General features: G+C 44.7%; 1 protein-coding gene across 5 annotated transcripts in view; it reads left to right on the top strand.

The window, feature by feature from the left end:
* Positions 1-12920, top strand: part of LOC137306549 (ankyrin repeat and death domain-containing protein 1A-like) — a 34146-nt gene extending 21226 nt beyond the window's left edge. For 2 of the 5 annotated variants that reach the window (XR_010958908.1, XR_010958904.1), the window contains exons 8-9: positions 8831-8997; positions 11468-12920. The gene's annotated coding sequence lies outside the window, so the exon portion shown is untranslated. Of the gene's footprint in view, positions 1-8830; positions 9002-10213; positions 10232-11467 lie in introns of those variants that run through there. The other 3 variants (XR_010958905.1, XR_010958906.1, XR_010958907.1) reach the window with 3 other exon arrangements.
* Positions 12921-16325: the final 3405 nt, after the last annotated feature.

Genomic DNA, 16325 nt, shown 5'->3' with positions numbered 1-16325 from the left:
CATAGGGAACAATCTGCCTGGCATTTCTCAGAATATGTAAAACATGAATTATTTCAGATTGATATTTCCTCTTTACCAAAGAACACAAATGCAACTGCGTTGACATTTCATTAGAACTGAAATTCTTTGTTGCGCCCCTCTCTGGCCGTAATCTCACAAAGATATCTGCAGCGAGGCATAGCTTGGTAGCCAAGCTTCAGAGCACCAGGCCCCAGAACCGGCACCGAGTTCAATTCTCCACTTCACTCAGCACCCAACCTCAGCTGCATTGCTGTGAAAAGACACCCAGCTCCAGTCAGTGACTGCCCACACGTGGATAGCTATTGTCAGTCCATTTTTGTGTGTCTTCTTGAGGTCAGATGAAGAGTGCCATTAATGACCTGAGAGGGTCATACTCTGTATCGAACCCGTGCTGTACCTGCCCTGGGAGTGTTTGATGGACAGTGTAGAGGGAGCTTTACTCTGTATCTGACCTGTGCTGTACTTTTTTTTATTCGTTCATGGGATGTGGGCGTCCAGCATTTATTGCCCATCCCTAATTGCCCTTGAGAAGGTGGTGGTGAGCCGCCTTCTTGAACCGCTGCAGTCCGTATGGTGCTGTTAGGAAGGGAGTTCCAGGATTTTGACCCAGCGACGATGAAGGAACGGCGATATATTTCCAAGTTGGGATGGTGTGTGACTTGGAGGGGAACGTGCACGTGGTCTTGTTCCCATGTGCCTGCTGCTCTTGTCCTTCTAGGTGGTAGAGGTCACGGGTTTGGGAGGTGCTGTCAAAGAAGCCTTGGCGAGTTGCTGCAGTGCATCCTGTGGATGGAACACACTGCAGCCAATGTGCGCCGGTGGTGAAGGGAGTGAATGTTTAGGGTGGTGGATGGGGTGCCAATCAAGCGGGCTGTTTTGTCCTGGATGGTGTCGAGCTTCTTGAGTGTTGTTGGAGCTGCACTCATCCAGGCAAGTGGAGAGTATTCCATCACACTCCTGACTTGTGCCTTGTAGATGGTGGAAAGGCTCTGGGGAGTCAGGAGGTGAATCATTTGCCGCAGAATACCCAGCCTCTGGCCTGCTCTTGTAGCCACAGTATTTATATGGCTGGTCCAGTTAAATTTCTGGTCAATGGTGACCCCCAGGATGTTGATGGTGGGGGATTCGGCGATGGTAATGCCGTTGAATGTCAAGGGGAGGTGGTTAGACTCTCTCTTGTTGGAGATGGTCATTGCCTGGCACTTTTCTGGCGCTAATGTTACTTGCCACTTATCAGCCCAAGCCTGGATGTTGTCCAGGTCTTGCTGCATGTGGGCTCGGACTGCTTCATTATCTGAAGTGTTGCGAATGGAACTGAACACTTGTGCAATGATCAGTGAACATCCCCATTTCTGGCCTTATGATGGAGGGAAGGTCATTGATGAAGCAGCTGAAGATGGTTGGGCCTAGGACACTGCCTTGAGGAACTCCTGTCCTGGGAGTGTTTGATGGGACACTGTAGAGGGAGTTTTACTCTGTATCTAACCCGTGCTGTACCTGCCCTGCGGGTGTTTGATGGGACAGTGTAGAGGGAGCTTTACTCTGTATCTAACCCGTGCTGTACCTGCCCCGGGGGTGTTTGATGGGACAGTGTAGAGGGAGCTTTACTCTGTATCTAACCCGTGCTGTACCTGCCCTGGGAGTGTTTGATGGGACAGTGTAGAGGGAGTTTTACTCTGTATCTAAATGCATTCCATTCCCAGCATCGATGTCCTTTACTTCGTTAAACTCTAAATTATTGCCTCACCCTAGAGCAAGATTTGTGTTGTCTGAAGTGACCATTAATGAAAATGTACTGGCTGGATTGGCATGAATCTTGACATTGGTTCTTGCTGTGTTTTTGAGGAGTGGTTTTTCTTTTAAAGTGCTTGGCCTTTGGAGGGGTTTTATTTTTGAGAATTTGGATTTTTGTGGGGTTTGGTTTCTTAGGGTGAAGTTTTTGAGGTGTTTTTGTTTTGAGGAATAAACATAAACCAGGATAGAGTGCGATCGAGATAATGGACATCATGTCAGTCCTTATCACTGACCTGTTAGCTCATCTGGAGTCAGGTTCACTCAGTTCGATTTAAAATTTTAACCAACCTCTGGATTGTAAATAAATGTAGCTGCCTAATTTTGAATGGGTCTGTGATCTGTCGCTCTTTTTGACTTTATTTAATTCTTACACCTAATGTTTGCCTCCTGTTGACAGCCCTGTACTCGAAAGATAGGCCAGGTTTCTGATGGGACCCTTCAGTTTGAGTGTGACCTTAATTGACAGTACCAGTTCTGCTGTGGGGTCCCAACAGAAATGTTAATTTGTCTTTTCTCTTTCCAAAACACTGACAGATCTGCATATTTCCAGAATTTTTTATTGTTTTTCGCATTTCAGTATTTGCAAGTTTTCTTTTAATCTATTTAAGGGGCAGGGACAGATCAATCTCCTGTGTCAGCTGCGACCTATTGGTAGGTTCACTCCAAGCTCCACTCCAGAGATTTGAGCACATAATCCATGTTGAAGCTGCCGTCTTTCAGAAGAGTGTTAAACTGAGGCCCTGTTTGCCCTCTCGGGTGTATGTTAAAGATCCCACGACGCTATTCAAAGAAGAGCAGGGGAGTTCTCCTGGTGTCCTGGCCAATATTTATCCCTCAACGATCAACACTAAAACAAATTATCTGGTTATTATCTCATTTCTGTTTGTGGGATCTTGTGTAATTGGCTGCCATGTTTCCTACAATACAACAGTGACTACACTTAAAAAAAAAACTTCATTGTCTGTGAAGAGCTTTGGGATGTCCTGAGATTGTGAAAGGTGCTATAGAAACAAAATACAAGAGAAATCAGCAAGCAGTGGTTAGCAGATGGGTTTTAAAAGCCTATAGAATGCTGGAGGAGAGGAGAGGATCTCTACAGTTTGAGATCCTGGGAATGAGTTAGGGTAGGAGACAATGCAGTGAGTCCTCACAAGATCGGTTCTTCAGCCCATTTCATCTCATCCTCCCAGAATTCCAACCCTGGTGTTTTCCCATTACAGCATCTCGCTGTTTCTTAAATGAATGCAGTATCCTGGTGCCAGTCACCTTCGCTGGCAAGCCCTTCCAGTGTATGTCATCCTCTATAAAAACAATACTTGCTGATGTCTGTCTCGACTACTCTGACCCTGCGCCCTCTTCTCCTGTTCCCTTGATCTCTCTGAAAGTATTGTTCCAGTTTACTTTCTCTATCCTATTAAGTATCGTTCATTCCTCTGTAAAGTCCCCTCTGAGACTTCTCTTTTTGAGGCTGAAGCCACTAGCTTATCACATGACTCGGCATGGCCCTTCCCTCTGCCTTGTCACTCTCCTCTGTACCATCTCTGGATATCCCTTACATCGCAGTGACCTCAACTGTACGTAGCCCACCAGGTAAAATTTGAGTTCAGAGATGATGCTATACATGGCTCTTGTCATGAACTCAAATTTGCTTTGATATTGGTGCCACATAATGTTTGGATATGGTGATTGAGGAGTCAACTCACGCCCTATGGTTCCCCCTAGCAACTTCTATTCCAGCCTGGTATTTACAAGTCCGCTGTTTTTATTTCCAATATTCAGCCATCTTCAGCTAGAAGTGCCGAGTGGATGATCCATCTCGGCCTCCTCCCGATATCCCCACCATCACAGAAGCCAGTCTTCAGCCAATTCGATTCACTCCACGTGATATCAAGAAACGGCTGAGTGCACTGGATACAGCAAAGGCTATGGGCCCCGACAACATCCTGGCTGTAGCGCTGAAGACTTGTGCTCCAGAACTAGCCGCGCCTCTAGCCAAACTGTTCCAGTACAGCTACAACACTGGCATCTACCTGACAATGTGGAAAATTGCCCAGGTATGTCCTGTCCACAAAAAGCAGGACAAATCCCATCCGGCCAATTACCGCCCCATCAGTCTACTCTCAATCATCAGCAAAGTGATGGAAGGTGTCGTCGACAGTGCTATCAAGTGGCACTTACTCACCAATAACCTGCTCACCGATGCTCAATTTGGGTTCCGCCAGGACCACTCGGCTCCAGACCTCATTACAGCCTTGATCCAAACATGGACAAAAGAGCTGAATTCCAGAGGTGAGGTGAGAGTGACTTCCTTTGACATCAAGGCAGCATTTGACCGAGTGTGGCACCAAGGAGCCCGAGTAAAATTGAAGTCAATGGGAATCAGGGGGAAAAATCTCCAGTGGCTGGAGTCATACCTAGCACAAAGGAAGATGGTAGAGGTTGTTGGAGGCCAATCGTCTCAGCCCCAGGGCATTGCTGCAGGAGTTCCGCAGGGCAGTGTCCTAGGCCCAACCATCTTCAGCTGCTTCATCAATGACCTTCCCTCCATCATAAGGTCAGAAATGGGGATGTTCGCTGATGATTGCGCAGTGTTCAGTTCCATTCGCAAACCCTCAAATAATGAAGCAGTCCGAGCCCGCATGCAGCAAGACCTGGACAACATCCAGGCTTGGGCTGATAAGTGGCAAGTAACATTTGCGCCAGACAAGTGCCAGGCAATGACCATCTCCAACAAGAGAGAGTCTAACCACCTCCCCTTGACATTCAACGGCATTACCATCGCTGAATCCCCCACCATCAACATCCTCGGGGTCACCATTGACCAGAAACTTAACTGGACCAGCCATATAAATACTGTGGCTACAAGAGCAGGTCAGAGGCTGGGTATTCTGTGGCGAGTGACTCACCTCCTGACTCCCCAAAGCCTTTCCACCATCTACAAGGCACAAGTCAGGAGTGTGATGGAATACTCTCCACTTGCCTGGATGAGTGCAGCTCCAACAACACTCAAGAAGCTCGACACCATCCAGGACAAAGCAGCCCGCTTGATTGGCACTCCATCCACCACCCTAAACATTCACTCCCTTCACCACCGGCGCACTGTGGCTGCAGTGTGTACCATCCACAGGATGCAATGCAGCAACTCGCCAAGGCTTCTTCGACAGCACCTCTTCCACCTAGAAGGACAAGAGCAGCAGGTACATGGGAACAACACCACCTGCACGTTCCCCTCCAAGTCACACACCATCCCGACTTGGAAATATATCGCCGTTCCTTCATCGTCGCTGGGTCAAAATCCTGGAACTCCCTTCCTAATAGCACTGTGGGAGAACCTTCACCACTCGGACTGCAGCGGTTCAAGAAGGCGGCTCACCGTCACCTTCTCAAGGGCAATTAGTGATGGGCAATAAATGCCGGCCTTGCCAGCGACGCCCACATCCCATGAATGAATAAAAAAAAAGAGGAAGAGAGGAAATTTCAGAGGTCTGAGCACACAGTACTGATGAAATAGAAATACAAGAAAGATTGTGACGGAGATGTTGGAGGCTGGAGTGGAAGGGGATCACCTAATCAGATGACAAATTTCTTATACGCCGAGATGTTAGAGCCTCCTGATATGTGAGGAGCAATATTCAGATACATGGGCGGCACTCCACACATCGTTTACAAGGCCGTTGTCCAATTGGCGTGTTCAGTTAACCCAAGTTTGTCAGCTATCTGCCCTTGGAGATTGAATTATTGCCTGTAAACTGCAGCACCTGTCACAGGGATTATTTATAATTTATGGACATTTTAATTAAGCTTCTTTGTGGCTGCTGCTCGACCTTTGGTGCTGCTACTATTGCGTTAAATGACGTGGGAGCTTGCACCGTGTCCTGTTTTCTTGTAGCAAATTTTGACAGAATCCAGCAACCTTCATGTAACAGAGAGAGGATGTTTGGGGCATGCCTCTTGAGTCCAGCATTTACTTGACTGGCAGGTCTCATCGTTGGCAGTGTCGATGTTCGTTTCTGCCCTAACTTCAACCCCATCCCCACTGAGACCCTTATCTGTGCTTTTGACACCCCCAGGCTTGACTTCTGCAATACCTTGCTTGTCGGCCTCCCTAGCTCCACCCTACACAAACTCCACCAGGTCCAAAAGCCTGCAGCTGGGGCCCATCCCATTTGCTCATCATACCCACCCTTGCCAAATTCCAGTGGCACCACATCACCCACTCATCAAATTCGAAATACATAGCCTTGTTTATTGTTTCCCTCCATGGCCTCAACCTACGCTATTTCTGCATCCTCCTCCAGCCCTATGTCCAGCATCTTTCCTTCAGTCTTCTGAACTATGGCCTCACGCACGTCCCTCTGCTGTACCATTGGTCAGTCTTGGCCCTTTTGCCCTAAACCCCTCCATCTTGCTACTTTTCTCCTTTTAAAGCCCCCTCTTTTTGAGTATGCTTTTGGTCGTCTCTCTAAACTCATTTCCGCCTGCTCATAATCCGAGGGACATTTTTCTATGTTAAAGGTGCTATATAAATGCAGGGCATTGTTAGCTCTGCCCATTGGGTACATTTAGTGGGTGCGTACCACATTCTCTGGGGGTGGGGGAATAAGGACAGAGACTTCACCCAGAGCCTCCAAAATCTGTGGGGTTTAATTTTCCATTGTAAGGCGTGGGTCTGTGCTATGCCTTTCTATCTTCTGTATTAAACTCAGAAAAAATGAAATAAATTTAACAATTTCACCATTCAAAACCATCCTGGTGAATAGGAATGTGGCTTTGGAGTTGGATGGGCTGGCTCGTGATCTCATAGAAAGGCAAGTTTTAAACCTCGTTGTCCTGTTGTCTGAAGCTGGCTCCTTACAATGTGAGGAGACACTTTTCAGCAGAGGTCATTGGATGTTAAGCAGGAGCAAGAACTCTAGCTGATTTCTACCCCCCCCCCCCCCACCAACCCAAGGATACTGCGGCCAGTTGCAGCTCCCCTACTGTTGCCCTGGCTGAGATCAAATAACAGCACAGAATAGAAATGGTACCTGAAGCCTTGTGGGCTCACAATTACACTCAAACATGGCAAATAAATCACTCAACAAAATTTGTAGAATGAAATGACATGTATGGAGCTGATATTTTGAGTATTTTATACCATGGAAGCCTTCCACACACTTCCATAACTGCAGTGCGCAGCTCGATTCGTGCCTTCTATACCCGTGTTGAGGTTACAGTCCTAACATGGCTCTATTGGATTGTGTACACACTCTTAAGAAATGCCTGGCCACTTCTCCATTAGCTTCCCCTTCTTTCCTGGCCCTGTAGCATTTCTTCCCCATCAAGAACCGCCCCCCACCAACCCAAAGCAATGTTAACATTTCAGAACACCGTACCCCCATAATATGCTATTCCTCAATTAACTTTACTAGAGACTATGTGGTGGTCTCCTCTGTCCTTCTGTGAAATAAGCTCCTATTAGGTTAGGTTTGATGCACAACATCTGTGTGTAATACACATTGAATATTTCACGCACCCAGGTAAAAGTTAAAATGACAGTGTGAGTCACATGATACATTCCCTTTGCCTCCTGTGCTTCCCCATTTCTTGCCCCAAGTTTTTTTTTAAATAGAGGGGGATGTTTTTCTGTTATTGCTTATAATAAACATGGTAACACATACAGGGGCACATGCACAGGGCAGGTGATGCAGAGAAATAGCCTGAGCTTGGCTTATATACTGCGTCTTACAAACCAACTATGATCCAGGTGCCAGCTTGGGTCTGGGCTGAATTAGCTGATCTCAGCCGGGGCAAAACAGTTGGTACAATTGGCCTCAGTGCCCTTAGGCTAGGGGAGTAGAACAAAATAATTTGGGCTCCAGCTTCTGATTCCAATCCAATGACCTCTACTGGAAAGTGCGTGCGTGTCAGATAGAGCTCATATAGGATATAGGCTCAGATAGGATTCTGGAGATAGTCCACTTGACCCATGTTTGCAGAAGAACTCCCTGTGATACCTGCTGTGGTAGAAAAGCATGATGATGCTCAGTGTTTGTGCCGAGTGAGGTCACCTGAGTGCACCCAATGCCTGTGGACCAGCAAGGAATCAACACCTTCAGGAGAGGAGGGGAGGGATGAAAATTGATCGACCCTGGCCGATGAAGGATCTGACTTTCTGTTCAAGCAGAATTGAGGGTAAGGAGTCTGACTGAAGGATTCTCCATTTTACTGGACTTGGCACTGAGGATATCAGCTGATTGAAGGACTCTGTCTGTACCCAGGGGAAGGCAGGAAGGGATTGAGGACAGGTGCCTGTTGAAATCCCTGCCCCCTTTGCCATACCAAGATGGGAGAGGGGTAGGGGATTGAAGACAGCTGGTTGCACTGTTCCGGGTAAAAGGGCTGTGACTGATTGGAAAGTCTAGACTTGAGCAGGACTCAACTTGAGATCTGTCTCCATCACATTCACCAACTTTTCCTTAATTTGCTGGTAGGATCTGTAAACACAAAGTGAAGCCTTGTTGCAGAACATCCCACTTATAAACAAATATTTTCCAGATAAATAGGATATACTTCAAACTAGGTCATCACTAGTCTTATTCTTTCACTGTGGGTAACAGGAAAAGACAGTTAAAGTTACATTGCAATGTTGTTTATCCATACTGTAGTGCACAGATGTAGCAGGTTGAAATTCAAAAACAATGTATAGTTACAGTTATTATTTTATAACAGTCAATCGCAAATGATTGCACATAAATAAGTATGCCATTTCCAGGGACAAGCATGAAAATTTCATCACTTTAGAAACACTTTTAAAAAAAAGTTTCAAAGATTCTGGAGAAAGTCCACTTGACCCACATTTGCAGAAGAACTCCCTGTGATGGATTCAATGTTACTCCTGTGCCATTCAGAATGGTTCCTCCGTGTATCAACCAGCAGATACTGTTTGGTTCACCATCTCAACAGTGTTATCACATTGTGTGTCTGAAGAATTAATTGCCTTTTGTGTTTTTGCTATCTATCTTTCTTTGCACAGTTGTTGTAGATTGTACTCGGACCTGTGCTTTGGCCAATCCAGCCATCAGAAATCAGAATCCGTTCTCAAAGTTTTGGTCTAACTCAAGTTGCTGCAGCTTGTCATCTTGGGCTGTTGCCTGCATGTCCTGGAGGATCGGCTTTACAGAATTGTGAGCTGCATCGTGGGTAGGTAATGAGTGTTTTCTACTTAAATGAGTGTTGTGACCAGAAATCCGGAGAGACACTGTGGAAGTATGGGAAGATAAGGAAGGCCTTACATTCAAAGGATTATGGAAAGATTTCAAAGACCTGCTAGGCGTAGGAGCATTGTACATACGATTGTGGGAAAACGATTGGGGTTTCCTAATCACAGTAGCAATTCCGGTAGGTCTATGGAGAAACTTTGACTGCCTTCTATTCACTGGGATATTTGGAATGGGATCACTGGAGAGCTTTGGAGACATGCTAGGGGAAGGGATTGACAACCTTCTATTAACATGGGCAGTTGGAGTGGGATTGTAGGAAGTGTTTGAAGATTTCCTATTTGCAGGGGTAGTTGGAATGAGATTGTAGGAAGGGTTTGAAGATTTCCTATTCGCAGGGGCAGTTGGATTGGGATTGTGGGGAGGGTTTGAAGATTTCCTATTCGCAGGGGTAGTTGGATTGGGATTGTAGGAAGGGTTTGAAGAACTGTTATTGATAAGGGCTTTCAGAGATTTAATATGAGGAAACCAAGGGATTTGTCTAGTCACAGGAGTAGTTTGAGGAGGACCATTTAAAAACATTGAAGGTCGCCTATTCACAGGGATATTTGGAGTTGGATTGTGGGGAGGGTTTGAAGATCTCCTATTCACAGGGGTATCTGGAGTGGGATTATGGGGAGAGTTTGAAGATCTCCTATTCACAGGGGTATCTGGAGTGGGATTATGGGGAGGGTTTGAAGATCTCCTATTCACAGGGGTATCTGGAGTGGGATTATGGGGAGGGTTTGAAGATCTCCTATTCACAGGGGTATCTGGAGTGGGATTGTGGGGAGGGTTTGAAGATCTCCTATTCGCAGGGGTATTTGGAGTGGGCTCCTGGGGAGGGTTTGAAGATCTCCTATTCGCAGGGGCAGTTGGAGTGGGCTCCTGGGGAGGGTTTGAAGATCTCCTATTCGCAGGGGTATTTGGAGTGGGCTCCTGGGGAGGGTTTGAAGATCTCCTATTCGCAGGGGTATTTGGAGTGGGCTCCTGGGGAGGGTTTGAAGATCTCCTATTCGCAGGGGTATTTGGAGTGAGATTGTAGGAAGGGTTTAAAGATTTCCAATTCACAGGGGCAGTTGGAGTGGGATTTTGGGGAAAGTTTATAGGAGATTTTAGAGTATGAATGTGATGAAACTGTGGGATTTGTTTATTCACAGGGGCATTTTGAGTGGGATTGTGAGAAGGTATTGAAGATTTCCTATTCGCAGCAGCAATTAGATTGGGACTGTGCGAAGAGTTTGAAGATCTATTTATAGGTGTATTTAGAGTATGAATATGATGAAACCGTGGGATTGGTCTATTCATAAAAGTAGTTTGAGGAGGACCATTCAAAAACCCTGAGGGTGTTATATTCACAGGGATATTTTGAGTGGGATTGTGGGGAGGGTTTGAAGATCTCCTATTCGCAGGGGCAGTTGGAGTGGGATTGTGGGGAGGGTTTGAAGATCTCCTATTCGCAGGGGCAGTTGGAGTGGGATTGTGGGGAGGGTTTGAAGATCTCCTATTCGCAGGGGCAGTTGGAGTGGGATTGTGGGGAGGGTTTGAAGATCTCCTATTCGCAGGGGCAGATGGAGTGGGATTGTGGGGAGGGTTTGAAGATCTCCTATTCGCAGGGGCAGATGGATTGGGATTGTGGGAAGGTGAAGATCTATTTCTAGGGGTATTTGGCTTATGAGTATAATGAAACTGTGGGATTGGTCTATTCACTGAATTAGATTGAGGAGGACCATTCAAAAACCCTGAGGGCGTTATATTCACAGGGATATTTTGAGTGGGATTGTGGGAACGGTTTGAAGATCTCCTATTCACTGGAGCAGTTGGAGTGGGATTGTGGGGAGGGTTTGAAGATCTCCTATACCCCGGGGCAGATGGATTGGGATTGTGGGGAGGGTTTGAAGATCTCCTATTCGCAGGGGCAGATGGAGTGGGATTGTGGGGAGGGTTTGAAGATCTCCTATTCGCAGGGGCAGATGGATTGGGATTGTGGGAAGGTGAAGATCTATTTCTAGGGGTATTTGGCTTATGAGTATAATGAAACTGTGGGATTGGTCTATTCACTGAATTAGATTGAGGAGGACCATTCAAAAACCCTGAGGGCGTTATATTCACAGGGATATTTTGAGTGGGATTGTGGGAAGGGTTTGAAGATCTCCTATTCACTGGAGCAGTTGGAGTGGAATTGTGGGGAGGGTTTGAAGATCTCCTATACCCCGGGGCAGATGGATTGGGATTGTGGGAAGGGTTTGAAGATCTCCTATTCACAGGGATATTTTGAGTGGGATTGTGGGAAGGGTTTGAAGATTGCCTATTTATAGGGGTATTTAGAATATGCTGAAACTGTGGGATTGGTCTATTCACTGAATTAGCTTGAGGACCACCATTCAGAAACATTGTGTATGTTCTATTCACAGGGGCATTTTGAGTGGGAAGATGGGAATCCAGTGAAGATTTCCCATTTAATGGAATATGGGGATAGACTGATGGTCCTCTATTCACAGCAATGTTTTGATCTGGAATATGGGAAATCACTGAAGGCCTTTTCAAAGAAGCATTTTGAGAAGCAGCATGGGAAACTCTTGAAGATTTTATATTCACAGGAGCATTTTGAGTAGGATTATGGGACACCATAGTCTGAGGACTAAGAGGAATCACTGAGGGTATTCTATTCACAGAAGGATTTCGACTTGTACTATGGAAAGTCATTGGAGGGCTTCTATTCAAAGAAGCATTTTGAGGACTATAAGAAACTCCTGTAGATTTTACATTTACAGGCGCATTTTGAATAAAGCTGTGGGAAGATTTTGAAAACCCGCGATTCATAGGTGCATTATGTTTAAGGTTTTGGGAATAAGTTGAAGAACTTCTAATCACACGACCATGAGAAGGACTAGGAAAAGATCTTTTGCTAACAGGGGAATTTTGATTACGAATATGGGAAAACATTGATGAGTTTCTAATTACATGTGTATTCAAATTAGGAACATGGGGAAACACGGAAGATTTGTCATTTGCAGGAGCTTTTTGAGTAAATCTTTGGGATAATGTTGAAGGTTTATTACTATGGAATATTAATGAGGGTGTTCTATTAATTGATGCATTTTGAGCAGGGCTATTCATAGAGATTGAAGATTTTCTGTTCAAAAGGATATTATGGGGTGATGATAATGGCCTATTCAAAGGAGCATTTTGAGTGACACTTTGGGAAGGTACTGAAAAACTTCTATTCACAGGAGGATTTTGAGTTGAAACATGAAGAGACGTTACAGGCCTTTTGGTCACCTGAGTTTTTGGAAGTGGAAAATGGGCAGGCACTGAAGGTGTGAAATTGACAGCGGTATTTTGAGCAGGACTCTGAGAAAACACTGAGGGTCTTATACTCAGAGAAGGATGTTGAGTAGGAGTATGGGAAACCACTGAAGACCTGCTGTTCAAAGCAGCACCATGAGTAGGATTGCGGGAAGAGATTGAAAGCATTTTGTTCATTTGAGCATTTGGAGGAGGATTATGGAGAGGTATTGAAGGCCTATTCACAGGAGGATTTGGAATTGAAATATGCCTTTTAGTCTTACGAATTTTTGGAGGAGGAATACGGCGAGATGTTGAAGATCTGCTATTCATAAAAGCATTTTGAGAGGGACTGTGGAATGTCACTGAGAGGCTCCTGCTCTTGGGCCTATTTCTATTATGACTATGGGAATATATTGAGGGTTCTCTAATCACAGATGCATTTTGAGTAGGACTGTGGGAAGATAATGACAGTGTTCCAGTCAGAGACTCATTTTGTGTAGGGTTATAGGAGGATGTCAGGGGCCTCCTAATCCTTATGGTGTTTCTTTCACTTGGTAAGATTACATTAAACTTTCTCAAAGCATTTTCAAGATTACTTATGTCATCTTTAGTGGGATTTCTTCTTGCAAACTTCTCTTTTGTTTCCATCAGAAGTTTTTCCAGCCGATATACATTGGGATCCACCTCAGATGTACTTGATGGGTCCCATGGCAATTCCTTCGACTTTTTTGGACCCGAGCCATTTTGACTATACAAGGAGCTTGTGGCTACATTTTCCTGTGTCTTCTTATTATTCAGTTCCCTCTTTCGTTCAGCCTGGTCGTACTCGAGACTTTCTTTGGGAAGGAAGAGACTTCTGATCAACCCTTTGTTCATTTCATTAATCATCTCCAGGTTTTGCTTTGACTGTGTTGACTCTTCTCTTTTACATGGTTTTCTTTTCAGAGATGCCTTCTTAGTGGTACTGTGGGTAGATTCTGAAGAACCTCCAATCCTTGCCGTCTTTGATAGCACTAAATTCAACTGATCTATGGCAGCTTGAAGATTATTTATGTCATTTTCAGTTGGATTTCGTTTTGAGAACTGGTCGTTCAAATCCTTCATTAAATTTTCCAGTGAAGGTATGTCAGAATTCTTTGGAGTTTCTGGCAGCCCCTGTGACACTTCCTGATTATCTGGCTCTGTTAACTCCTCTTCATAATGTTGCCCTATGGGTATGTGTCTGTGAAAAGGATTAGTGGCTACTTGTTCACTGATTGAATTTAGATGAAATATACGTTGATTCTCAAGATCTCCTTCAGGAATGATCAAACTTCTGAGCAGCCCTCTGTTGTTGTGATTAATTCTTGTATTTAGTGTGGATGAGCCATTTTTTGGAGGCACTTGTTGTTCAACTTCAGTCTTGTTCATGCTCGATATCTGGGTTTCCTTTAGAATGTACAAGCCTTCCTTTTGAGGCAAATTTTGAGCAGGTTCAATCTCATCCATGGTTACAATCTGGATCCTGGTTTGATTGGATAAACCATCTTTCTGAAGTCCTTTGGTTGGAGTGGGCAGGCCATGTTTCTGAGTGGCTTTGGTTGGAGTGGGCAGGCCATGTTTCTGAGTGGCTTTGGTTGGAGTGGGCAGGCCATGTTTCTGAGTGGCTTTGGTTGGAGTGGGCAGGCCATGTTTCTGAGTGGCTTTGGTTGGAGTGGGCAGGCCATGTTTTTGAGTGGCTTTGGTTGGAGTGGGCAGGCCATGTTTCTGAGTGGCTTTGGTTGGAGTTGGTGAGCCTTTTTTTGGAGGTGCTTTGATTGGAGTTGGTGAACCATGTTTCTGAGGTCCTGTGGTTGGAGTGGATGAGCCATCTTTCTGAGGTCCATTGGTTGGAGTTGGTGAACCATCTTTCTGAGGAGCTTTAGTTGAAGTGGATGAGCTATCTTTCTGAGGTGCTTTGGTTGGAGTTGGTGAGCCATCTTTCTGAGTGGCTTTGGTTAGAGTTGGTGAGCTATCTTTCTGAGTGGCTTTGGTTAGATTTGGTGAGCCATCTTTCTGAGTGGCTTTGGTTAGATTTGGTGAGCCATCTTTCTGAGTGGCTTTGGTTAGATTTGGTGAGCCATCTTTCTGAGTGGCTTTGGTTGGAGTTGGTGAGCCATCTTTCTGAATGGCTTTGGTTGGAGCTGGTGAGCCATCTTCCTGAGGTCTTTTGGTTTGAGTGGGTGAGCCATGTTTCTGAGATGTTTTTCCAGTAGATTCAATTGTGGTAAGAAGTGTCTCGTGGAACTCGACTGTCTGAATCGCATCATTAGGGAAGTGTTCAAGACTTTGATTTATGATCGATAACTCCTCCATTGAAGAATCTGGCTTTAATTGGTTGTTGGTACTTTCAGTTGCTTTTTCCTTCTCGGAAGATTCATTGGAGGGTTTGGGAAAAGGATCAAGCATTGTTTGAACAAGACTTTCAAATGAAGAAAATTCTTTCTCCTGCTTAGAAACGTTCTTTTGAATCAGGGCTGTTGAATTTTCTACCTGAGGAAGTCCATTCATAGTTTGCTCAGGCAGGTTACCAGTTTTGTCTTCAGTTTTTACCGTGACATTTCCTTGGTTTTCTTTCCCAGAACCCTCTCTCATCTTCCCTTTGTCGTTAAGTATTTTTTCACAGGTTGCTTCTATTTCTTTCCTCGAAACAGATATTCCTGTCGCTGTCCTGCGAGCTTTGAGCCTCAAATACACCTCAAACATTTGATAGAATAGCTGCAATTCTTGCTCTACATTAGCTGAAGCATTTTGGAAGTGCACCGACTTTTCTGAATCAAGATCTTTCAGCAAGGATTCATCCTCCTGATAAGGAAGACCTTTTTTTCTTAAGCTGCCGTTGTTTTCGGTCACATTCAGATCACTCTGATTAGACTGACCAAATGCAGGTTGTAAGTGTCCCTTCTCGTGTTGTGTGTCATTGATCCAGTCACCAGTGTTTTCTTCCAACATTCTTTCCAAATACGATGGCAAAGTTGCATTTTTTACATAATAATCAAAAATTACATCACCCAGAGTTCCACTGTCACGGCTGAACCTCCTCAGATCTCCTGGAACTATATCACAAACAAACCCAGATTCAGATTTCATTCCAGCCTCTAGATCAAGCTAAAGGTGAATCCAATTTTATTTCCTAACTACCCAACACATCATTAGATGAGTTTAGTTAAATACTTTGTGGTACTTCACGACTCAAGAGTGTTGTTGGATAGAAAAAATTGCAGCCCTAACACTTGCACCGTAAGATCACAATCTGAATTTCCCACAGACAGCAAGAACTTGAACTTTAATTAGCTGAATATAGGTTATGCGGCCAGTTAATTAGCTGAATTGAATGGTGCGGCCAGTTAATTAACTGAATTGGTTGTGGGGGCAGTTAATTAGCTGAATTGGGTTACAAGGCTAATTAATTAGCTGAATTGGGTTGTGGGACTAGTTAATTAGTTGAATGGGATTATGCGGCTAGTTAATTAACTGAACTGGTATTATGGGTCGGTTAATTAGCGGAATTTGTTATAGGGCCAGTTAAATTCACTGAATTTGGCTGTGGGGCTAGTTAATTAACTGAATTGGTTATGGGGCTAGTTAATAAAATGAATTGGGTTATTGGACTTTTTTTAATTAGGCTGCAATTGGGAGCAAAAATTGGGAAAATTGGCCCTTACAGTTCATGGATGAAGGGACTCAATACTGATGAGTGATGGTCAAAATTAGTTGATATAGGAAACTGGGTGGTCCAGTTGATTAGACATGATCCTTCACCTCTGGCATCTGGGTTTCAATCCAGTCCAGATTCATGGGATGAGAGCTCCCTCTCTCTGCTACCTGTAACTTAAATGAGTTTGAGGCAGCCTTAACCAATTCCCAGTCGATATAATTCCACAAAATGTATGCAAAATTCTGCACAAATTGCTTAATCAAGCTTCGATAAACCAAAAGCATTGGCTGGTATGAGAAATTAAA

Source organism: Heptranchias perlo, chromosome 44 (assembly GCF_035084215.1).
Source record: "Heptranchias perlo isolate sHepPer1 chromosome 44, sHepPer1.hap1, whole genome shotgun sequence".
NCBI classification, from domain to species: Eukaryota; Metazoa; Chordata; class Chondrichthyes; order Hexanchiformes; family Hexanchidae; genus Heptranchias; species Heptranchias perlo.
This window is presented reverse-complemented; position numbering and strand designations above follow the sequence as displayed.